This window comes from Haematobia irritans, chromosome 5 (assembly GCF_050003625.1).
Source record: "Haematobia irritans isolate KBUSLIRL chromosome 5, ASM5000362v1, whole genome shotgun sequence".
NCBI classification, from domain to species: domain Eukaryota; kingdom Metazoa; phylum Arthropoda; class Insecta; order Diptera; family Muscidae; genus Haematobia; species Haematobia irritans.
In genome coordinates this window covers 61,112,270-61,138,088 of record NC_134401.1, presented here as the reverse complement: position 1 = coordinate 61,138,088, position 25,819 = coordinate 61,112,270, and the positions used below count along the sequence as shown (strand labels likewise).

Sequence of the window (25,819 nt, the reverse complement as noted above, 5' to 3'; positions counted from 1 at the left end):
ACCCAGAATATATATACTTTATGGGGTCTTAGAGCAATATTTCGATGTGTTACAAACGGAATGACAAAGTTAATATACCCCCATCCTATGATGGAGGGTATAAAAAGATCGATCCAATACGTATATAATTCAGTTTGACAAAGTAGACATAACATTTTGACAAAATTTTCTACAGAAATAAAATTTTAACAAAATTTTCTATAGAAATAAAATTTTCACAAAATTTTCTATAGAAATAAAAATTTTGACAAAATTTTCTATAGAAAGAAAATTTTGACAAAATTTTCTATAAACTTTTGACAAAATATTGTATAGAAATAAAATCTTGGTAGATTATTTTTGGCTCGAGTGGCAACCATGATTATGAACCGAATAAAATTTGAACAAAATTTTCTATAGAAATAAAATTTTGAAAATCTTTCTCAAAATTTTGACAAAATTTTCTATAGAAATAAAATTTTGACAAAATTTTCTATATAAATAAAATTTTGGTAGAATTTGTTTGGCTCTAGTGGCAACCATGATTATGAACCGATATGGACCAATTTTTGTGTGATTGAACCAATTTTGGATCGGCTTATATGGGGGCTATATATAATTATGAGCCGATGTGGACCAATTTTTGCATGGTTGTTAGAGACCATATAACAATATCATGTACCAAATTTCAGGCGGATCGGATGAAATTTGCTTCTCTTTGAAGCTCCGCAACCCAAATCTGGAGATCGGTTTATATGGGGTCTATATATAATTATGGACCGATGTGGACCAATTTTTGCATGGTTGTTAAAGACCATATACCAACATCATGTACCAAATTTCAGCCGGATCGGATGAAATTTGCTTCTCTTTGAGGCTCCGCAAGCCAAATCTGGGGATCGGTTTATATGGGGGCTATATATAATTATGGACCGATGTGGACCAATTTTTGAATGATTGTTAGAGACCATATACCAACACCATGTACCAAATTTCAGCCGGATCGGATGAAATATGCTTCTCTTAGAGGCTCCACAAGCCAAATCTGGGGATCGGTTTATATGGGGGCTATATATAATTAAGGACCGATATGGACCAATTTTTGCATGGTTATTAACCATATACCAACATCATGTACCAAATTTCAGCCGGATCGGATGAAATTTGCTTCTCTTTGAGGCTCCGCAAGCCAAATCTGGGGATCGGTTTATATGGGGGCTATATATAATTAAGGACCGATGTGGACCAATTTTTGCATGATTGTTAGAGACCATATACCAACACCATATACCAAATTTCAGCCGGATCGGATGAAATATAGTTCTGTTAGAGGCTCCACAAGCCAAATCTGAGGGTCCCTTTATATGGGGGCTATACGTAAAAGTGGACCGATATGGCCCATTTTCAATACCATCCGACCTACATCGATAACAACTACTTGTGCCAAGTTTCAAGTCGATAGCTTGTTTCGTTCGGAAGTTAGCGTGATTTCAACAGACGGACGGACGGACGGACGGACATGCTTAGATCGACTCAGAATTTCACCACGACCCAGAATATATATACTTTATGGGGTCTTAGAGCAATATTTCGATGTGTTACAAACGGAATGACAAAGTTAATATACCCCCATCCTATGATGGAGGGTATAAAAAACAAACCACGCGCAAACATATCGATTACACCCACGCGCAAACACATCGATTACGATGACAGGAATCGATTACAGGTAGACAATAGAAATTTAGGAAAACTTCCTATATTCTAACAAGTTTGTTTCCTTAAGTTTTGAAAGGATTGCATACTCTTTAGTACGAATGAACTAAAATTTTTCTTCTAAGCCAAGTGTTGTTCGTATATATGAAAAAGTTTCTATTATAAAGGAAGTCGCAATTATCATTTTATAAGAAATTTTACTAATTTTGAGGAAACTTGGTTTTAGTTCGTTTTTTGTTTATTTTTACGAATGCTTTGTTATCGGTGAATAAAATTTTCTTGTTCAGTAGGAAATTCTTATACCCAGCGAAGAAAACAGTATGAGTAAAATTCTATGCCTTATTCTAGTTAGTGAACTATTCCTAACTGCTTACAGTTTAGGATTTTTTTACTGAAACGAGTAAATTTTATTATTTCTCACAAAAATTTACCTTAATGGAAATAAAATGGATAAACTATGTTGATGAAAAATGTTTCCTTTAGTTTCGAAGGCACTTTTTTCTGGGTGTATGTCGGGTAAATTTTCTTGAATTTGTTGAAAATTATTTACTTATTTTTGTGAAATCGACGTGACATCTGCGTTTCTAATACAGTTTAGTTAAAATTTTCTAAAATTAATTAATGTTTTCAAAAATTAACTAAAATCGTCTTTCCTGGTGGGTTCACCAAAGAATTTTACACTGTATTTATTAAAAACTCAACTAGTTTTCAATCTCACATTCGCAACTTGAAATTTTTCGGGTTTCACGTGGTCCATTATGTTCATCCAAGTTTTCTTCCATCAGCGAATGACTAGCTAGTTTAGACAAGTTTTAATTAGTATGGAAATTGGCTCAAAATAAACACAAAGTGAATTTATAAAATTCTCTCTAATTCTCTCACTTATGCAAGCCTCAAGTGTTTTTTCGTTTTTTCGATGTTAAGAATCCATGGTGGAGGGTACACGGATGAAAAAGACTGTTTTTCATATGTTTGGCTATAAACATTATATGTTTGGAACACAATATTTTTGAGTGCAAGCATATAATGTTCATAAACTAGCATAACATGTTTGGGACATATATGTTAATATGTTTGAACATATTATGTTTGGGACATAAAATGTTTTTAAATATAATATGCTTGGATGCAAACATATATTAATTTAGAAATAGCCTATAAACATATATGTGTTTAATAGCTTGGAGCGCTATTTAGCAGGGAGCGATATTGAATTAAGTTGGTGGTTGTTGCTTGTTATTACAAAATTAACATTTTATTTTTCCTTGGGTAATTGATCAGCTACTTCCTTGATCCTTACAAACTGTGTGGTCCGCTGTTCGAATCCCCGTCCGGCAAAAGGTAAAATTAAAATAAAAAAATTGAATAATTTCTTCTACAATGTTTGTATTGCAGAAAAAGGTGCTAAGAACTAAAAAATCTCGTGGAAGTAAGAAAGATGTGGGGGAATATACAATTGGGCAGAAACAAAATTTTGAGCATTCAGGTCGAAAACCTATGTTGTTAGCACCTATATTACCTGTTTATTTTCATAATTCATTATGATTGTAAATATATAAATAAATAAATAACATTTTGAGCACAATATTGTTTGGGAGAATTTTTTTAAGCATATAATATTTTTGGGTGCAAAATGCTTCCAAATATATTATATGTTCACATAATAACATATTGTTTTTTGGAAGACAACATTATTGAATTTGGATGCAAAAATACAAAATGTTTGGAAATTGACTACCCAAACATATATTGTTTAGACCAATATGCTTTCAAACATATTATATATTGGAAGAGATCAAACATATAAATGTTTGGGCAATAGCCAAAAATGTATATGCTTGAAGCAAAATATGTTTGGGAGTATATGTTACAGAAGCGATTTTTTGTGAGCGTGTACATAAGATTCGGCCTGGCCGAACTTACGGCCGTATATACTTGTTCAATATTGCATCCTTTCTCGCAATACTTTAAGCTCACGAGCAAGTTTTCTTCTACTGCGACGTGGATTTCGATTAAATCGGGTCTTTATTATTGTGATCATTTCTGGTGTTGTTACCGGTTTTTGCCCACTTTTTAGACACGAAGCAACGATGTCAGTATCACAGTAATAAGAAATGGTACGAGTAACAAGATATTTATTCACATTTAAATGCTCGAGTGCTCTAAAGCTGTATGCTGTGGACTGCAATTGCTGGTATTGTAGGCTTCTTTAACATTGTTTATTTTTTCGGAACACTCCACACAATCATTAGTCGTGATAGCTTTACGTCCAGAGTAATGCATCACATAATCCACAACTGTGATTCCAACTCAACGCATTATGTATTTTAAGAATGGGAGAATTCGAACATATTTTCTTCAATATTTTTATGTTAGGCTGATATCAATACAAACTGGAATTTCGTCCAAATTAAATTACTTTACATATTATTACAATTTAATACGAGCTAATTGGTCATGAAGATTAAGGAATTAGTCCCCGCCAGATCTAAAAAAAAAGACTATGGAAATTCTACTTAGCAAGCGATGAAACATGTGTATAGTGAGACTTGTGATGATCAGCGTTGCAGCTGATTTTTTCAAAAAGAGCCAAATTCATAAATAAGAGCCAACATTTAAAAATTGATTTTGTTGAAAGTAAACGTATTAAAAATTCATAGGAACAGAAGCGTACATTTTGCAAAGAAAAGCTGAAATAAGTTGCGCGTTTAATTAAAATGTAAAAAAACGAATTTGCGCTTGAGTTTTTGGAATATCATTAGGTTTGTGCTGAATAGTCCCTTTTTTTAGACATTAATTTTGTTGAGGGTTTCAGAAGACTGAGTTTCAAGATTTTATGCTCCGGGACTTCGAATATGGGTTTGTGTTCCTTCAGCTGTAATTGGCCTTTAGAACTTTCGAAACATGTAGAAAGATTTTATTGTATTTGTTCGACTTCATCGAGTATGTATTTTAATGTGGCCTTGTCAACTAAATTCATAGAAAGACAAAATCAAACAAATGGAACAGATTTAGGATTTTATTCTTTAACATGGTTAATACACCAAAAAATAAGCTAAAAAGACAGAGTAAAATTAAAAGAGTCAAATTTGGAGCCAAAATAAAAAAGAGGCAAAAAAAGGCCAGAAGTTCAAAAAAAGAGCCAATTGGGATCTTTAGAGCCTGTAACGGCAACGCTGGTCGATAATCGGTCCATAATTATATATAGCCCCCATATAAACCGATCCCCAGATTTGGCTTCCGGAGCCTCTAAGAGAAGCATATTTCATCCGATCCGGCTGAAATTTGGTACATGGTGTTGGTATATGGTCTCTAACAATCATGCAAAAATTGGTCCACATCGGTCCATAATTATATATAACCCCCATATAAACCGATCCCCAGATTTGGCTTGCGGAGACTCAAAGAGAAGCAAATTTCATCCGATCCGGCTGAAATTTGGTACATGATGTTGGTATATGGTCTCTAACAACCATGCAAAAATTGGTCCACATCGGTTCATAATTAAATATAGCTCCCATATAAACCAATCCCCAGATTTGGCTTGCGAAGTCTCCAAGAGAAGCAAATTTCATCCAAGCCGGTTGTAATTTGGAACATGGTGTTAGTATATGATCTTTAACAACCGTACCAGAATTGGTCCATATCGGTCCATAATTATATATAGCCCCCATATAAAATGTTCTCCAGATTTGACCTCCGGAGCCTCTTGGAGGAGCAAAATTCATCCGATCCGGTTCAAATTAGGAACGTGGTGTTAGTATATGGTCGCTAACAACCATACCAAAATTGGTCCAATCACACAAAAATTTGTCCATATCGGTTCGTAATCATGGTTGCCACTAGAGCCAAAAATAATCTACCAAAATTTTATTTCTATAGAAAATTTTGTCAAAATTTTATTTCTATAGAAAATTTTGTCAAAATTTTATTTCTATAGAAAATTTTGTCAAAATTTTATTTCTATAGAAAATTTTGTCAAAATTTTTTTTCTAGAGAAAATTTTGTTAAAATTTTATTCGGTTCATAATAAAATTTTCATCATTTTCAAAATTTTATTTCTATAGAAAATTTTGTCAAAATTTTATTTCTATAGAAAATTTTGTTCAAATTTTATTCGGTTCATAATCATGGTTGCCACTCGAGCCACAAATAATCTACCAAGAATTTATTTCTATAGAAAATTTTGTCAAAAGTTTATTTCTATAGAAAATTTTGTTAAAATTTTATTTCTGTAGAAATTTTTGTCAAAATTTTCTTTCTATAGAACATTTTGTAAAAATATTTATTTCTATAGAAAATTTTGTGAAAATTTTATTTCTATAGAAAATTTTGTTAAAATTTTATTTCTGTAGAAAATTTTGTCAAAATTGTATGTCTACTTTGTCAAACTGAACTATATACGTATTGGATCGATCTTTTTTGATTTAATATATACCACGTATGGACTTACATACAATTTAGAAGATGGTGTTAGGAGGTTTTAAGATACCTTGCCATCGGCAAGCGTTACCGCAACTTAAGAAATTCGATTGTGGATGGCAGTGTTTAGAAGAAGTTTCTACGCAATCCATGATGGAGGGTACATAAGCTTCGGCCTGGCCGAACTTACGGCCGTATATACTTGGTATTTGGTATTTGGCATTTTATTTTCCTCAATTTTAATACAATGTGAATTTTCCCACTGTGCACATCCAGACACAAGTTTACGCAAAAAAAAACTCAGTTTGCTTTCAAAATAGAAAAAAAAACAACTTTCAATGAGCATTTTCATTTGTTTACTTGAGAGACACAAACATGTGCAGCATTTAATAATTCATAAAAGTTTTTCTCTGCCCTATTTCTTTTCTTATTTTGTGTTTTTTTTTTTGTATGTTGCATAGAGAAAAAGGTTGAAAATTTCTATTTCATATGCAGGCTAAAGAAAAGGGACACACATTAATCATCCAACAGAACACAAGACTTTCTAAGCTTGAGGAATTTTAATTTCTATCCTGACAATTGAAATTCATGGCTAACAAGATGAAGGCAAAGTAGAAACCAAACAAATCGTAGTTCAAATGGAAAACTTAGAAACAATTTTTTTAGAAGAAGATGAACAAATTGCTAAGTGAATTTGGAGTAGGTTTTTCTAAATGTTTTTGAATTCTTGTAGACCTTATCGTCGTTTGGATACATACGAGGGCGGTTCGGCAACTTCTTAGCCTATCAATGAAAGAGAATAGTTAGTTTATAAAAAATATTTTTATTTTTCCATATAATATCCTGAAACTTCAATACACTTAGTCCAACGCTTTTCTAGCAATTCTATCCCTTGATTAAAATAGTTTTCCTCAAGGTCTTCAAAATATTGGTTTACAACTGTAATTGCATCTTCATTTGAGGTAAAACGCTTGTCAGTAAGGATTTTTTTTAGATTTGGGAACAAGTAAGTCACTGGGAACTAAATCAGGAGAATAAGGTGGGTGGTCAAAGCAACTCGTACTTTAATTCGTTGATTTTATCCATTGTTAAAACACTCTTGTGCGCTGGTGCGTTGTCTTGATAAAAAATTATTTTTTTGTGTTGTATGTTAAGCCAGGACGTTTTTCTCGAATTTGTACATTTAATAGATCCAAAAGGTTACAATAGTACTCTGAATTTATTGTTTTACCCTTTTGCAGATAATCAATCAATAAAATATTTTTGAAGTCCCAAAAAAACGTTGCCATAACCTTGAATTGTTTTTGCCTTCTTTGGGGCACTTCCTCTACACCCTCACAAAAAATCGCTTCTGTAACATATACTCCCAAACATATTTTGCTTCAAGCATATACATTTTTGGGTATTGCCCAAACATTTATATGTTTGATCTCTTCCAATATATAATATGTTTGAAAGCATATTGGTCTAAACAATATATGTTTGGGTAGTCTAAATTCCAAACATTTTGTATTTTTGCATCCAAATTCAATAATGTTGTCTTCCAAAAAACAATATGTTATTATGTGAACATATAATATGTTTGGAAGCATTTTGCACCCAAAAATATTATATGCTTAAAAAAAAGTCTCCCAAACAATATTGTGCTCAAACTTTTATTTATTTATTTATATATTTACAATCATAATGAATTATGAAAATAAACAGGTAATATAGGTGCTAACAACATAGGTTTTCGACCTGAATGCTCAAAATTTTGTTTCTGCCCAATTGTATATTCCCCCACATCTTTCTCACTTCGACGAGATTTTTTAGTTCTTAGCACCTTTTTCTGTAATACAAACATTGTAGAAGAAATTATTCAATTGTATGATTTTTTTTTATTTTAATTTTACCTTTTGCCGGACGGGGATTCGAACAGCGGACCACACAGTTTGTAAGGATCAAAGAAGTAGCTGATCAATTGCCCAAGGAAAAATAAAATGTTAATTTTGTAATAACAAGCAACAACCACCAACTTAATTCAATATCGCTCCCTGTTAAATAGCGCTCCAAGCTACTAAACACATATACGTTTATAGGCTATTTCTAAATGAATATATGTTTGCATCCAAGCATATTATATTTACAAACATTTTATGTCCCAAACATAATATGTTCTAACATATTAACATATATGTCCCAAACATGTTATGCTAGTTTATGAACATTATATGCTTGCACTCAAAAATATTGTGTTTAAAAATTTGTGTTCCAAACATATAATGTTTATAGCCAAACATATGAAAAACAGTCTTTTTCATCCGTGTAGCTTCAGTCCATTGTTTGAATTGTTCTTTTGTCTCTGGGGTATAGTGGTGGATCCATGTCTCATCAACAGTTATGAAACGACGCTTAAAATCCACTTTATTTCGTTTAAAACGATCCAAACAAGCTTGAGAAATGTTCATTCTTATGCGTTTTTGATCGACTGTTAACAAATGCGGCACCCATCTTGCAGAAAGCTTTCTCATCTGTAGTTCTTCATGCAAAATTAAATGGACTCGATCATTTGAGATACCCATGATATTAGCAATTTCACGCACTTTTATTCGTCGATCATGTAATACCATATCATGCACTTTGGCTACAATTTCTGTTGTTGTTGCTGTTTTTGGAAGTCCACTACGTGGTTCATCTTCAATGCTTGTACGACCACGTTTAAATTCAGCAACCCAATATTTTACTGTTGCATATGAAGGAGCACTTTCACCTAACACATTCACCACATCATTATGAATTTATTGTCCCGATAAACCTTTTTTATGTAAATATTTAATGACAGCACGCATTTCTAATTTTTCCATTGTAAAAAAATTGCGGATGCGTCTTTTTTGAACACCTGTTTCAATATGAAGGAGTTGCCAGATCGAAACAAAATTTAACATGTGTTTATAACAGAGATGAAAGTTTCCAATACACTTAACTTTTTTCTGTTTATACCGAGCTTTTTGTGCTGGACTAAGAAGTTTCCGAACTGCCCTCGTACATGTACCAAACAAGACTTGAAAAAGAATTGCTATTATGTAATAGTTCCATTCGAACTATTTTTCAAGAATGATGTGTGGAAAATATATTGGGACATTCCCTTAATGATAATAAGAATAGGTCTTTATCAATTGTATACGTCTTGAAATATGAAGGAAGTCTATATAACGACGAAATTATCTAATGAAATATTTTCAGGAGCAAAATCAAAATAATTGGCAACAGAGAGAAATGATTTGCTATTAAATAGGAAATCGATTCAAATACAGAAAAAATACATTATATTTAAGAAATTGTCTCCGTATTGCCGAAATAAGATAATTCCCTATAATAAAATTACTTCATTAATAGTTACATAAATAGATAAAGTCGAAGCTCGGTTTTACGAACGATATATTGTCTGGCCCATTCGTTATTTAGAAAAATTCGTTAAATCGAATTGGAATATTAAAAATTAACTTTTATTGAAAATCGTAGTTTTTATTAACAGGTTGGCTGATAAGTCCCCGGTCTGACACATAGATGGCGTCGCTACTATTAAATGCATATTATTTTTATATAGAACCAACCTTCAAATGATTCGTGTCAAAATTTGACGTCTGTAAGTCAATTAGTTTGCGAGATAGAGCGTCTTTTGTTATTGTGAAAAAATGGAAAAAAGGAATTTCGTGTTTTGATAAAATACTTTTTTCTGAAGGGAAAAAATACGGTGGAAGCAAAAACTTGACTTGATAATGAGTTTCCGGACTCTGTCCCAGGGAAATCAACAATAATTGATTGGTATGCAAAGTTCAAGCGTGGTGAAATGAGCACGGAGGACGGTGAACGCCCGAAAGAGGTGGTTACCGACAAAAACATCAAAAAAATCAAAAAAAAAATGATTTTAATGACCGTGAAATGAAGTTGATCGAGATAGCAGAGGCCTTAAAGATATCAAAGGAACGTGTTGGTCATATCATTCATCAATATTTGGATATGCGGAAGCTCTGTGCAAAATGGGTGCCGCGCGAGCTCACATTTGACCAAAAACAACAAGGTGTTGATGATTCTGAGCGGTGTTTGCAGCTGTTAACTCGTAATACAGCCGAGTTTTTCCGTCGATATGTGACAATGGATGAAACATGGCTCCATCACTACACTCCTGAGTCCAATCGACAGTCGGCTGAGTGTACAGCGACCGGTGAACCGTCTCCGAAGCGTGGAAAGACTCAAAAGTCCGCTGGCAAAGTAATGGCCTCTGTTTTTTGGGATGCGCATGGAATAATTTTTATCGATTATTATTATCGAGTGACTATTATATGGCGTTATTGGAGCATTTGAAGGTCGAAATCGCGGCAAAACGGCCCCATACGAAGAAGAAAAAACTGTTGTTCCACCAAGACAACGCACCGTGCCACAAGTCATTGAGAACGATGACACAAATTCATGAATTGGGCTTCGAATTGCTTCCCCACCCACCATATCTGGTCCCTAGCGACTTTTTCTTGTTCTCAGACCTCAAAAGGATGCTTGCAGGGAAAAAATTTGGCTGCAATGAAGAGGTGATCGCCGAAACTGAGGCCTATTTTGAGGCAAAACCGAAATGGTATCAAAAAATTGGAAATTGGAAGGATCAAAAAAAATGTGTTTTTCTTTATTAGACCGGGGACTTATCAGCCAACCTGCTACCATAGGAGAACAAATTCATAAGCATTTGACAAAATTAAAGAACTACAGAGGCACTTAAAAATATTACTTTAACATAAATAATCCTTAAAAAGTGATGAATTTGATATAAAGGGTGATTCTTTTGAGGTTAGGGTTTTCATGCATTAGTATTTGACAGATCACGTGGGATTTCAGACATGGTGTCAAAGAGAAAGATGCTCAGTATGCTTTGACATTTCATCATGAATAGACTTACTAACGAGCAACGCTTGCAAATCATTGAATTTTATTACCAAAATCAGTGTTCGGTTCGAAATGTGTTTCGCGCTTTACGTCCGATTTATGGTCTACATAATCGACCAAGTGAGCAAACAATTAATGCGATTGTGACCAAGTTTCGCACTCAGTTTACTTTATTGGACATTAAACCAACCACACGAATGCGTACAGTGCGTAGAGAAGAGAATATTGCGTCTGTTTCTGAGAGTGTTGCTGAAGACCGTGAAATGTCGATTCGTCGCCGTTCGCAGCAATTGGGTTTGTGTTATTCGACCACATGGAAGATTTTACGCAAAGATCTTGGTGTAAAACCGTATAAAATACAGCTCGTGCAAGAACTGAAGCCGAACGATCTGCCACAACGTCGAATTTTCAGTGAATGGGCCCTAGAAAAGTTGGCAGAAAATCCGCTTTTTTATCGACAAATTTTGTTCAGCGATGAGGCTCATTTCTGGTTGAATGGCTACGTAAATAAGCAAAATTGCCGCATTTGGAGTGAAGAGCAACCAGAAGCCGTCCAAGAACTGCCCATGCATCCCGAAAAATGCACTGTTTGGTGTGGTTTGTACGCTGGTGGAATCATTGGACCGTATTTTTTCAAAGATGCTGTTGGACGCAACGTTACGGTGAATGGCGATCGCTATCGTTCGATGCTAACAAACTTTTTGTTGCCAAAAATGGAAGAACTGAACTTGGTTGACATGTGGTTTCAACAAGATGGCGCTACATGCCACACAGCTCGCGATTCTATGGCCATTTTGAGGGAAAACTTCGGAGAACAATTCATCTCAAGAAATGGACCGGTAAGTTGGCCACCAAGATCATGCGATTTGACGCCTTTAGACTATTTTTTGTGGGGCTACGTCAAGTCTAAAGTCTACAGAAATAAGCCAGCAACTATTTCAGCTTTGGAAGACAACATTTCCGAAGAAATTCGGGCTATTCCGGCCGAAATGCTCGAAAAAGTTGCCCAAATTGGACTTTCCGAATGGACCACCTAAGACGCAGCCGCGGTCAACATTTAAATGAAATTATCTTCAAAAAGTAAATGTCATGGACCAATCTAACGTTTCAAATAAAGAACCGATGAGATTTTGCAAATTTTATGCGTTTTTTTTAAAAAAAAAATTATCAAGCTCTTAACAAATCACCCTTTACTACAGAGGCACTTAAAAATATTACTTTAACATAAATAATCCTTAAAAAGTGATGAATTTGATATATCTAGGTTATGTTGAAAAGAGGATCCAAGTTTCCTGTCTCGTGGGGCCTATATACACCCATGACAGCACTGCCAGATTTGTTTCACCAAAAAGCGCTAGATTTGCCCAAAAAAAAAACTAAAAAAGCAAAACAAAATTAAAAAATAGCTAGAAAAAAGGTAAATTTTTTTTGTATCAAAAATTACATTTTTGATTAAAATTTAGCAAACTTAAAGGCTTTATTTCACTTAAAATGCATATTATTTTAATTGTATTCATTTTAATTCTACTTCTGTGAGACTATAACAATATTTAAATCATATTAGCTCTGTTTGCGTACTCGATACATTTTGATTACTACACGCAAAAAAATAATTCTTTCCTCCCAAACGAAATTTTAGACAAACAAAGTCCGTTTCTCATTTGCTTTTCGCTGTAAGGAAGTGTATTTGGAAGAAAGGTATACACTGTTTGTGATAAACGTTTATTCTTTTCCAGGATGTAAAAACAATTTCATAAAGACAAACTCAAAAAAAAAAAAAAAAAAAACATTTTTTCTTGCTAATTGCATTTGCCCTCACATCCTTCTAACATCCACGAGGTTTTTTAGTTCTTAACACCTTTTCCTGTAATACCAACAATGTAGAAGAAATTATACGATTTTATAAATTTTAAAAATTTTTTGTACCTTTCGCCTGGACGGAGAATCGAACCGCGGACCATGCACTCTGTAAGCCAACACACTAACCACTGAGCTATGTACCTGTTATAGTCAGCAATAGATAAATATCCATATAAGTTATATTTATATAGCATAGCTTGCGGCGCCCACGAACCGAATAAACAAGGTTTATTTGACAGAAACAAACATTTAGTTTGGCACCGTGGAGCAGTGGTTGCTACGTCCGACATGCTCCCTGCGATCCCTGCTTCGACCCAAGAATTTTTTTTTTTTTTTTACATATATTCCAGATATGTTCGGAAGATTCCGAAAAAAATGTTCAACAATACATTGTAGTATATTAAATTTTGAACTGTAAAATGTGTCTTATTAAAGACCTAAAGTCAGAAAAGAACAGTGTTTGATATAAACGAAATGGACTGTGTTGTTGTTTCAAAAATAACTTTTTTTATTGAAAAAATAAACAATTTGTAACAAACGAATTTTTTTGGTGATAAAAGTTTAAAATTTTCGAAGCAATTCAAAAAACTCTAACAAAAGAAAAACGATTTCGGTACACGTTTTCCAAGCGTTTTTTTTTTCTTTGCGTGTATCACAAATTTTTACTGGTAGTCCTTCGTTTACATTTCACAGTAAAAACATTTTTCCCAGTAAAAACTTGCAACTATCAGCTGGTTAATCGTCAACAAATCCAATTGCACTAGAAATAGAAAATATAAATATCTTTCGTTTTAATTGGTTTAAAACCGGTGAATTAATAATAAATTCGTGAATTTTACCCAAGAGAATAAAACCCATTCTTACTATCTTGCAAGTTTATACTGAATAACTTTTATTGGAAAATTACCTAAACAAACCTATTGTTGTCCAATTTTCGTAAAAGTACATCCATTCCATTAACCCTCTAATGTCCCAATGTTTTCTTATATACACGGAAAAAAGCATGTCCGGTTCCATAGATTTTGTACACTAATGATTTTGGTATTGATTCCGAATTGGAATTTATTCGTTTTTTTTGCTTCATGAGCTATCAAAGAGCTTTAGAAACGCGCTAACGACAATTTAAATTTCCAAATTCATATTCGACTTCAAGTAGAAATTATTCTATGTATACGTTTTTAAAATAAAGTTGAAAAACATCTTCTATTTTTGAACGCTTTTTTGGTTTGTTGTCAAGATACAAAAACTCCACAAATTTAAAGACTTTTTCTTGAATTTTAAGAATTTTTTAGAATTAACCCTAGGCTTCTTTCGTGTAAAGATACCCATTTTTAAGTTTAACTATAAGGACAAAACGACTTTATCGGCTTTTGGACAAGGAAAACAGTTTATATAAGAGAAATTCACAAATGCTATTATAACCAAAATTCGCGTTCGTATTTTAAGGACATGAACTCTTTGGCCTCACGACAATGCTTTTTCAGCGTACAAAGCAATTCACATCTACTATTTTAATTTAGTATAATCATAATAAATTTAGAATATTATAATAACATCAAAAGGATAAACGAGTCATTTGCTAATATTCTAAACGTTTCAATTGAGCTTTGAAATATGTGGAAAACTTTATTCTGGCAACAAGGCTTAGATAGAAAACGCCGTTTTATCCATATTTAAATTCATTTTTCCCCCGCTAAACGACTTCAAAAAAAGCCCAATCTAGCAGGAAAATAGCTAAATTGGCAACGCTGACCCATGTCAATATTCGCTTTGATGTGTGCTCTAACTTCATAGACGAATTATATAATTTGTTTCTAGTCATTCGTACCAGAGAGTAGTTCTATACCGGTACTGAGGTAGATCCATTTCCCATAGCCACACGCACAGAAAAAACATGTTTGGACATGGTTGACGCATCCATTTAATGCTTATCTAGAGTATGTAATTGTCGCGAAAACCATATATTTGGTCTTTGTAAAAATAATTTTCGGGCGGAGAAAATTATATGTTGGCAATAAACATTTAAATGGTTCTCAAATGCCGCAAACATGTTCTATTATTTAAATGATAGAATTTGAGACCATAACATATTCGTGAAAATCATGTACCCGACCATTCAATTTTTTACTTTTTTGCAGAGAAAAAAGTATTTTTATAGGTAACATATAGACATGTCTAGAACCATTACATGACCATAAAGACCATGTACATTGTTTTCGTGACCATTCGATTTTTTAACTTGTTTGCAGCGAAAATATTTTTATAAAAACATTGAGCTGGTACACACGATTTTTATTTTACGCGTTAGTCGTGGGTTGATTGTTTCTTGGAATGGACGGAGAATACGGAATTATTGTGTTTTGTGTTAATTTATTTATTCAGAAGTGGCACGTGGTTTTATGTGAACACAAAAAAGGAAAGTGTAATTGAAAAAAATTTACGTGATTTTTGTTTTGCATTTTGCTTATGGTATAATTTATTTTTATTTGCAGTTACATGATGCCTGCGTTTGTACATTTGATGGGCACGACGTAAATATGGAATGATTACATATTGTTGAAATTGAACCAAAATAGAGTGTGTAAAATTATGTGAAGTTTGCTTGCACGACATTTTAAATACAAATAAACAATGAATTAATTTATAAATAAATAAAAACAAATAAATAAAGTTAATTTTGTGTTTTTTTTTTCTCAAGTGGCGTCCTTTTTTCGACCAAGAATTTTTTTTTCATAAAGATGAAAACAGTTTAGGTTGTGACCACGTTCTTTTAACTGAAAGAAAAACATTTTTGACGAATACCACAACATTTCAGATCGTGACCATTGTCTTTTAATGGAAACAAAATTCTTTTTATCAATATAACAACATTTTAGATGAGGACAATTTTATTTTTCTTAGACCCATGTTCACTGACCCAACATGGTTGCAGGTATGTTACATGATTGTGACAATCATGTTTCTTCTCTGCGTGCATTCTCCCAACCAAACCATTCTCAAATATTGTTGATTTTTGGTTGTTAATTGTCTTAAGATTAAAAGCGTTTTCGTTAAATCGAAAGTAAATTTTGCTCGACTAGGAATTAGGACGTTCGTTCGTTAATTTGGAATTTCGCTAAATAGGATATTCGTTAAGCAGAGCTTCGACTGTATATTCTGTTGGGTTAATCTAATAAAAAAGAAATTGAAATATAATATTGCATTTGTAAAAATATATATTTAAATACCGCTCTTTTTATGCAGAAGAGCCAAAAGTCTCGATGGTAAAAGTCTTTACAATATTCGGAAAAATTCTTAAAGTCGAATCGTTCATTTTTGTTTCTTAGTACAATCTTCACTTAAGCAAGAGCAACGAAGGCTGTATACAATATCATGTTACGAAATAAGCTTGTTTTTAATAAATAAGACCCACTTATTTATTATTATACGAATCGTCGATGATTTAAAGATGCTATCTTAAGACGCGTTGTACTTGAAACATGAAATGACAGTTCTACTTCAATTTGGAATTGGAATTATATGTTGTGATGTGGGACGATGTTTATGAAGGACTTTGGTTTTACATGATGATAAAATTTTCCAAAAATTATAAACTAAAATTTGTTTCCCACCATCAAGTACGCCAAACTTCAATTTAAAAGTGAATTGCGTCTTAAAATTATCCCTTAGAGTTTTATAGGCTAGGCTACGTTACATAAATATGCGTACACTTAAAAACGCCTTTACCAAAATACTGATTTCAGCTATTAACAATTGGAATCAAAGAGGGCGGGGGGATAGCCATGTTAAACAATTGCATTATTTCACTTTCGAATTACAATGTTTGGCTTTCGGAAAAGAAAGGAAACCCTTGCCATGTTGGTGTCATGTAATGTCCTCAATCAAAAACACAAACCACACAACAAAGCCGCAGTCTACATGCCACAAAATACTAAGGGGAGATGAGTACAAACTAATCCTCACTGCCATACCTAAGGCGATTAATGCTGATGGACGTCAAGTCGACTTAACTGGCACACACACACCTGGATGGAAACAGAGTCGTATGTAGGACCCAGAAACAACAGTGACACACATTCGCTTCAGAGAGTCAATGGAAATTGCTCCACCATATCATAATGAGACAGCCGGGGGAGAAGTCATGATAGATTTATTTAGAAGAAATTTTAGATTTTTAAATGATCTTTAAATGCTCTTCGTACAAATGACATTTTCAATGGTTTATACACTGAAAAAAATATTGTCCTGAGGTCGAAGATTTCATGTCGTTAAAATACGAATACAAATTTTGCTTAGCATAGAAGACGCATTTTTCTAAAAAAAAGTTATTTTCCTTGTCCAAAAGTCGATAAACTTTTCAATGAAGTCATATTGTCCTTATAATTAAGTGATTTGACTTAAAAATGGGTATCTTAATATGAAAAAAAAAAAATGTATAGGCTAAGGTCAACTTGACTTTAATAATTCAGAAAAATTCTTTAAATTTAATGAAATTGTCTTTAAATTTGTTGTCTTTTTGCATCTTGACTACAAAGCAAAATATCGTTCAAATATAGGACATGTTTTTCAAAACTTTATTTTAAAGAAGTTTCTTACTTCAAACATAGCATAATGTCTACTGGAAGTCGAGTCCTAATTTGGAAAACAAAGTTGCCGTTAACTCGTTTTAAAGGACTTTGATAGCATATGAAGAAAAAAAGCTGAGAAAGCGAAAAATTAAAATTTGCTTCCTAGAAGCAAGTACACAAAACCTAAATTTAAAAGAGAATTGTGTCTTAAAAGTATCCTTACTTGTATTCTCCGCTTCTTTGGCTCGGAATCAATACCAAATTTTTTAAAGTAAAGACAAAATCTTTGGAACCGAGTATGCTTTTTTTTCAGTGTACTTTTCCGGAAGCACAGAGTCATTGTAAAATACGATTTTTTTTAGAAAATTCGTCATATTTTCATCGATATATTTTGAACCACTTAACTTATCACTTATCCAATTATACACGTTTGTTCGTCATCTCAATACATGGCATTCAAGTACCAACAACGATATAATCGAACATTTCTAGCTGGAAATATGAATTTTTTAGTAAAAAAAGCGGAACAACTAAAAATAAAGGGATATTTTATGAAAAAAATTGTTACACTTAATTTTCGAATTCAGCAGATCAAAATCACTTCTCATCTAATGTACATTATTTTCAGTGTAAAGTAGTGCAATTTTTGAAAATTAAACTTTTCCAAATGTCAACTTGTCTACTTTCTTTTGAGTTACTACCGTTACGCCATTATCGTCATTAAAGCCATAGGTACACAACATTAGGATTTGTGAGTTGAGAGCATTTTCCAATTGCTGCAATATCCGGACAGGATATTGGAGGATATTTATTTGACTTTAAAAAATTGGTATTATAACATGAAAGAAAAAATTTTTGGGCTAAAATCAACTTGACTTTAAACTTGTAGTCTTTTTGCATCTTGACACAAAGCAAAAAATCGTTCAAATATAGGACATGTTTTTCAACACTTTATTTTAAAGACGTTTTTTACTTGAAACATAGCATAATAAATATTGGAAGTCGAGCCTGAATTTGGAAATTAAAGTTGTCGTTAACTCGTTTTTTAAAGGATAGCATATGATAGCATAAAGGGTGATACGGTCAAAATTTGGTCAAGGGAAAACGCGTGTAAATCGGTGAAATCGTTTATTTAAAAAATCAAATTAAATTTATTTTTCAAGTTCAATTAATATAAAATTCAGGAAAAATATTCAGTTAGGCTTTCGCTTTTCCAAATCCGAATTGCCGGGCCTCACGCTTGACACCTACCATCAGATTTTGTACAGCCACCTTGTCCACCTTCTTCGCCGCATAAAGCCAGTTTACCTTGAACTGCTGCTCGTCCTTAGCAGTTTTTTGGTCTTCTTTAGGTTCCGCTTGACAATAGCCCAGTATTTCTCAATTGGGCGGAGCTCTGGAGTGTTGGGAGGGTTCTTGTCCTTGGGAACGACCTGCACGTTGTTGGCGGCGTACCACTCCATGGCCTTTTACCGTAATGGCAAGATGCCAAATCCGGCCAAAACAGTACGGAACAACCGTGTTTCTTCAGGAAAGGCAGCAGACGTTTATTCAAACACTTTTTCACGTAAATTTCTTGGTTGACAGTCCCGGAAGCTATGAAAATGCTGCTTTTCAAGCCACAGGTACAGATGGCTTGCCAAACCAGATATTTCTTTGCGAACTTTGACAGTTTTATGTGCTTGAAAATATCTGCTACCTTTCCCCTTCCTTTTGCCGTATAAAACTCCTGTCCCGGAAGCTGCTTGTAGTCGGCTTTGACGTAGGTTTCGTCGTCCATTACGAAACGAAAAATTAAAATTTGCTTCCTAGAATCAAGTACACAAAACCCCAAATTTACAAGAGATTTTTGTCTTAAAAGTATCCTTACTTGTATTCTCCGCTTCTCTGTCTCGGAATCAATAGCAAACTCATTAAAGTAAAGACAAAATCTTTGGAACCGGGCATGCTTTTTTTCAGTGTAGTAATAAACCTAAAAGCAAGACTAGCATTCACTTTTTTGGGGTGTTGATCATATGACGACAGCATGCTTATCCAAATGACAGATCAGCCGTGAACGCATTGCATGACCAGTCGGCTTTATTGAAGACTCAATATCTGTTGATGAATACAAGATTGTGGATTTGCATACAAAGATATTTCCGGATGACATAAATGGGAACGACGAAATCATGCAAAGACAGACATAAGTGGCGTTAAAATTATCCTTGCTGCATGCTCAAAGTACCCCACGAATATAGTTGACAGAAACCTGAACTTTAGTGACTTTTTCAATATTAGGAAAAGTCCACTCCAATTTTCGATTTTTTTAAATTTTTCAAAAAGTACACTGAGAAAATGTTAACCTTATATGAAGGATCGACCGAACACCAACAAATTTTCAGCGATGGTTTATCCCCTCTCAGCAATGCTGATGACATTTCTGAGTGTTTGAAAGTTTCTCAAGTGGTTTCACCACCGTGGCGCATGCCCGCCTTGTATATACAAGGTCGTGGGTTCGATTCCTGCCTCGACCGAACACCAAAAAGTTTTTCAGCGGTGGATTATCTTTCCTCAGCAATGCTGGTGACATTTCTGAGGGTTTCAAAGCTTTTCCAAACACAAAAAAATTTCACGAAAATTTTTCCAATTAAAATTTTAATTCAGTTTTAAAAAATATTCAATTAAAAATTTAATTGATTCAACAAATTTTTTTAAATGAAACAAAAATCAATCACAAAAATAATAGTATCAATTAATTTTTTAATTGGATCAATTAACTTTTTAATTGACCTTGAATTAATTTTTTAATTGATACTATCATTTCTGTGATTGAAGACATTTCAATTAAAAATTAATTGGATCAATTAATTTCGTGATTGAATCAGAAACATTTTTTTTGTGTGTATGTGGCTTCACTGCAATGTGGAACGCCGTTCGGACTCGGCTAAAAAAAGGAGGCCCCTTGTCATTCATCTTAACATGGAATCGGGCAGCACTCAGTGATAAGAGAGAAGTTCACCAATGTGGTATCACAATGGAGCCTGATACATCGGGCTGCCACCTAACCTAACCTAATATGAAACTTCGTTCACACTCGGCTATAAAAGGAGAGAATAACCATGGAATCGGGAATGGAAGTTCAGCACTGTGATCCTAACAATATTATGTCCCAAACATATGTTCTAACATATATGTCGTAAACATGTTATTATGCTAGTCTATGAACATTGCTTGCACTTAAAACTAATGTGCTAAAAATTCGAGTTCGAAACATACAATACCTTCAATTTGTTTAATTTAAGTGTTTAAAGTATTCGCTATTTTCAAAAGAGATTTTTTTTCTACAATTTATTTTTAGCACATTGACATTTACAATGTGATTCACAATGTGAGACAAATGGGCTCTGTGTCCGGTCATGCCCTTCTTTGATTTGAGTTTTTGTAATTCATGTCATTGGCCCCAAATCCACATAAGGGCAATGCAGTGGAGTCTACTCCTTGTTCGCTGTCCGTCTCCAGCTGCTACATTGCTTACCCATGGCGGAGAGAGAAGTCGAAATTTTCTTACATGGCCTTAATTGCAACTTCATTTGGAGATGATTTATTTATGAGCTAAGTAAATGTTTACTTAATATCTGCGCTTCTGAAAAATATCCGCACTCGCATGACTTGGTTGGAGGTGCTTTCGTAGACATTGTCTATAAATGGAACAGCATGGCATGCAACACCAACCAATGCGGACGGACGCAACCAGCTTAAATAATAACCATTTAATTCGCTATTTATTGATGGAAGTTATGGAAGTCTATTTAGCTCAGTCGTCTCTGCTACCCATCAACACTCGGAAACGGAAGGAAGGAAATGAATTGAATTGAAAATCATCAGCAAAAAAAAAACAAGTGGGGGCATTAAATGCCATAATCAAAGAGCCTCGCTATGACGGCACAATGTCGAACTATCCAAACACCAGTATGGTGCAGGCAAACGGGGGATTTGGAACGGCCATGGGGGAGGGAGAGCTATCATCGATGGTACGATTGAATGAGCAAACTAACAAACGTTGGAGCTAATTACAATTAACGGCATGCTAGCTTTTGGAGTAACAGAAACAGCGATTACATGAAACAATAGCTAGCGCCAGCCAGCAAAACAAAATCCATGTACGTGTGATTTGTTTTCTAATTTCTGTTTTGTTCTCCTCTTTCCACATTTTCAAGCAAGCGTGCTCCAAATCTTGGTTGCATGCAACAACAAAATATACCAAAGGTAGCAGAAAAGAGGAGAGACACTTAAAAGAGTGTAATCATTGTGGATAAAGCGTTACCGGGATGCAACTTTAGTAACAAAGTGAACACCTTTTTCGAGCAATGACACTTTCGTGTAATCTTTTTGACATTTGTTTGCAACCTTTTTGTAATATTGTGCCACTGGGTTTAATGAACTGCCTGAATTTATTCTGATAATTGGTTGATAGTTTTGCTGCAAGTAGAGGATGCTGATGAGGAATGTGGTAATTCCGAAACGTGCGTCCATCCAACCATCTTGCAGTATATATATATATATATATATATATATATATATATATATATATATATATATATATATATATATATATATATATATATATATATATATATATATATATATATATATATATATATATATATTCTTTGCCCAAATAAATTTGACAAACATTATTTTCCTCTGTTGGTTAAGCTATACTTGTAGTTTAGTCAATGTATGGTTTTAAGCTGCAATAAAAAGCAACAACATACCTTGGCGTTATTTTGGACAGGAAGCTGAACTTTAAGCTTAATATTGAAGAAAGGGCGAGGAAAGCAACGGTAGCTTTATACTCGTGCAAAAAGGCAATAGGGAAAATGTGGGGACTAAAACCAAAAATTGTGCATTGGCTATACACAGCAGTGGTTAGACCTATAATGCTATATGGTGTTGTAGTCTGGTGGCCGGCACTTCACCAGCCGACAAGTTTAGACAAAGTTATGCTTGTGTATCTCAGGTGCATTAAGCAAGACAGAAACAAATTCCCTTAATGTCATACTGCATATATTGCCTTTAGACATTTTGGCCAAACAAAGAGCTGCAACAACGGCTGTGTGGTTGCGCGAGCTATCGCTGTGGTCGGAAAAAGTTACGGTGACAGTTCGGTCCTCAAAGTAATGCCAGATGTGCCTAACGTAGTGGATTACACATTGGCGAGTCCACTTTTCGACAAAAAGTTTGAGACTCTAATTCCCAATAGTGAGGCGTAGTGTACGCGGACCCCGGGGAATAAAAGATATATAGATTTCTACACTGATGGCTCCAAATTGGATGGACAAGTGGGTTTCGGAGTATATTCTAAAGATCTGGAACTTCGAATAGCGAAAAGATTACCTGATCACTGTAGTGTTTTCAGACTGAAATATTAGCAATAAGAGAAGTGGCTGAGAAGTAATGCTCCAAGCAATGTTGGCATTAATATATACTCAGACAGTCAACCTGCAATAAAATCCTTGGACTCTGTGTTCCTCAACTTGAAAACGGCCATCGACTGCCGCAAATCTCTCAATGAGATGGCTGAGCAGCACAATATTCACCTAATATGGGTGCCTGGCCATAGGAACATACCGGGGAACTGCGAAGCAGATGAGCTAGCAAGGCTAGGAGCTACCTTACATATTCCAGGGGAACTAGAATCTGTTGGTATGCCTCTGGCTACCTGCAAGCTCTTACTGCGTGAGAAGGCTGTCATGATGGCAAGTGTTCGATGGGAGAATAACGACACCAAGCAAATATGGCCCCATTTAAACTTAAACCGTACCCTAGATATGCTAGTGTTCTCAAGGCGTCAGATAGCACTCCTGATATCTGCTATAACGGATCGCTGCCTGATAGGCGATTTTGCAAAAACTATTGGTGCGAAGTATAATGACTATTGTATGAGCTGTCATGATGCGGAGGAAAAGGAATCAATAAAACACCTCTTGTGTGAGTGTCCTGCATTTTGTGTAAGGCGTAAGCAAATTTTAGGGGTATATAGCTTCAGATTACTGGCGAACCTGGAAAACGTTAACTTAAGCAGTCTGCTAATGTTTTTGGAACAATCTGGTTGGTTCAACAGAAGAAAATAATCGAGAAGGTTCAGCGGTTAAAACTAGAAGTGCCCATATGTAATAGGTACTTTTAGTTAATGTGGTATCACAATGGACTGAATAGTCTAAGTGAGCCTGAATCTTAATCGGGCTGCCACTTTAACCTAACCTAATACCAACATCCTTAAGAGAAGGTAATAATCTTTGAAAACAAGTTGGATATGTGTACTTGTACTTCTAAATAGGTCAACTAAAAATGTACACCTTCCATTGTCGACCAGAACTCAAGGGCCGCCGTAACGGACGATGGCCTCTCCGAAAACGTAATCATCGACCGTGGGGTTAAAAAACGCGGAATATCACAGGGTAAACGTTCCAAAGACAGTATTGAAGTCCTGGACAGACAAACATTTAGGCCGCAGACACACATTTCTCTGATTCAAGCGAGGTAGAAATGAAGCGAGGATTTCTGCCGCAAAATTGCAATCAAAATCCTCGGACCTCAAAGCACCTGAGGGATTTTAGGCTAGCACTAAAACATACCAAAGCATAGATCATCTAAGACGGCGCTACACCAGGATTATTATTAGATTATTATTTTATATTTTTTATTTTGTTTCCATATTGTTTTACAATTCAAAATTTTTCAATTTACAGTGGGGATTAAATTATAACAAAATCATTAAGAATCTTAATGACAATAACTTTTATATTGTCTGTCAACGCTACACCAGGAATGGCCGAAAATACCGCAGAGCATCTTTCCAAAAATACCGCAGAGCATCTTTCGAAAAAAATATTGTCATGAAAAAGTAGTCAAGAGACGCTTTTCACTGATATAAAGATTTTTCCTTCTCCAAGAGTCGATAAACTTTTCAATGAAATCGTTTTGTGCTTATAGTTCGACTTACACCAGGAATGGTGTAGCGTTGACAGAGCATCTTTCCAAAAATACCGCAGAGCATCTTTCGAAAAAAATATTGTCATGAAAAAGTAGTCAAGAGACGCATTTCACTGATATAAAGATTTTTCCTTCTCCAAGAGTCGATAAACTTTTCAATGAAATCGTTTTGTGCTTATAGTTCGACTTAAAAATGGGTATCTTACCATGAAGGAAAATTTCATTTTACTAAGGTCAACGTGGCTTTAATACTTCTGAAAAAAAATCCTGAAGACTAACGTAGTCGAGTCTGAATTTGAAAACTTAAGTTGTTGTCGTTTAAAAGTTTGTAATCAACTTTGATAACACATGAAGAAAAAAGCGAAAAAAAATTAATAAATTAAAATTTGTTTCCTAGAACCAAGTATGCAAAACTGAAATTTAAGAAAATTGTGTATTAAATGTGTGTGAATCGATACCAAAATCAATAATGTAAGGACAAAATCTTTCATTGTTTTTTCAGTGCGTGCAGCGGGTGGTAGCTTTTTCGGCCGTATGAAGGTCATATCTCGTTTCACAGGTAGACAATTCTAAGGAATCTATTTCCGAAATTTTGCCTGTAATTTGACAAAATGATATCAAAAACTGAGATAAACGAATTTAATTCATATTTGTTTCTTTATAAAAATGTGACACTGTCTCGCAATAAGTGTGCCACTTTTTATACGAATGACACTTTTTGTGAAACTTTTTAGCAATTCTCAATTGAATTAATGGTAACTGCGCTACATCACGTAGAGCACAAATCTGTTTAAACATGATGAATATGATGATAATAATGTAACAATGAATGTACTAATCCATACTGAAAAACAAATGACGTGAGGCCAAAAGTTTCACGACCTTAAAATACGAATGCGAACGTTTTTTAGCATAAAAGACTCATTTTTCTGATATAAAGTTTTTTTTTTCGTTGTAGGTACACAAGAACACTATAACAAATATAATTTGAATTCATCGCAGTTACCTTTGTTGTAATATAATTGACATTCAATAAAATATATTCAAGTAAGAAACTCAGCGAATAATAATTTTGGTATCTACAACTGGCGAGATCCTGTCCAGGACATTAAAAGTTTGGACAATAATAAGCAACCTCTTCGCGATAAACCCCTCGTCCGAAAGTCTATAAAACTTTTCAATGAAGAAGTTTTGTACTTATAATTGTGTGATTGGACTTAAAAGTGGGTACTCTTTACATTAATTCTTCAAAATAATGAAATCGGGTTTAAATCTGTTGACTTTTGGTATCTTCCATGATATAAAATAAAGGGAAATTGGCTTTAGTATCCTGGTGGGGTGTTTTTGAGTTATCTTCAAATGTTCATTTTATTACAATG

At 34.1% G+C, this 25,819-nt stretch overlaps 1 protein-coding gene across 1 annotated transcript in view; it reads right to left on the bottom strand.

The window, feature by feature from the left end:
• ttv (exostosin glycosyltransferase 1 ttv) overlaps positions 1-25,819 on the bottom strand; it is a 441,491-nt gene that overhangs the window by 328,231 nt on the left and 87,441 nt on the right.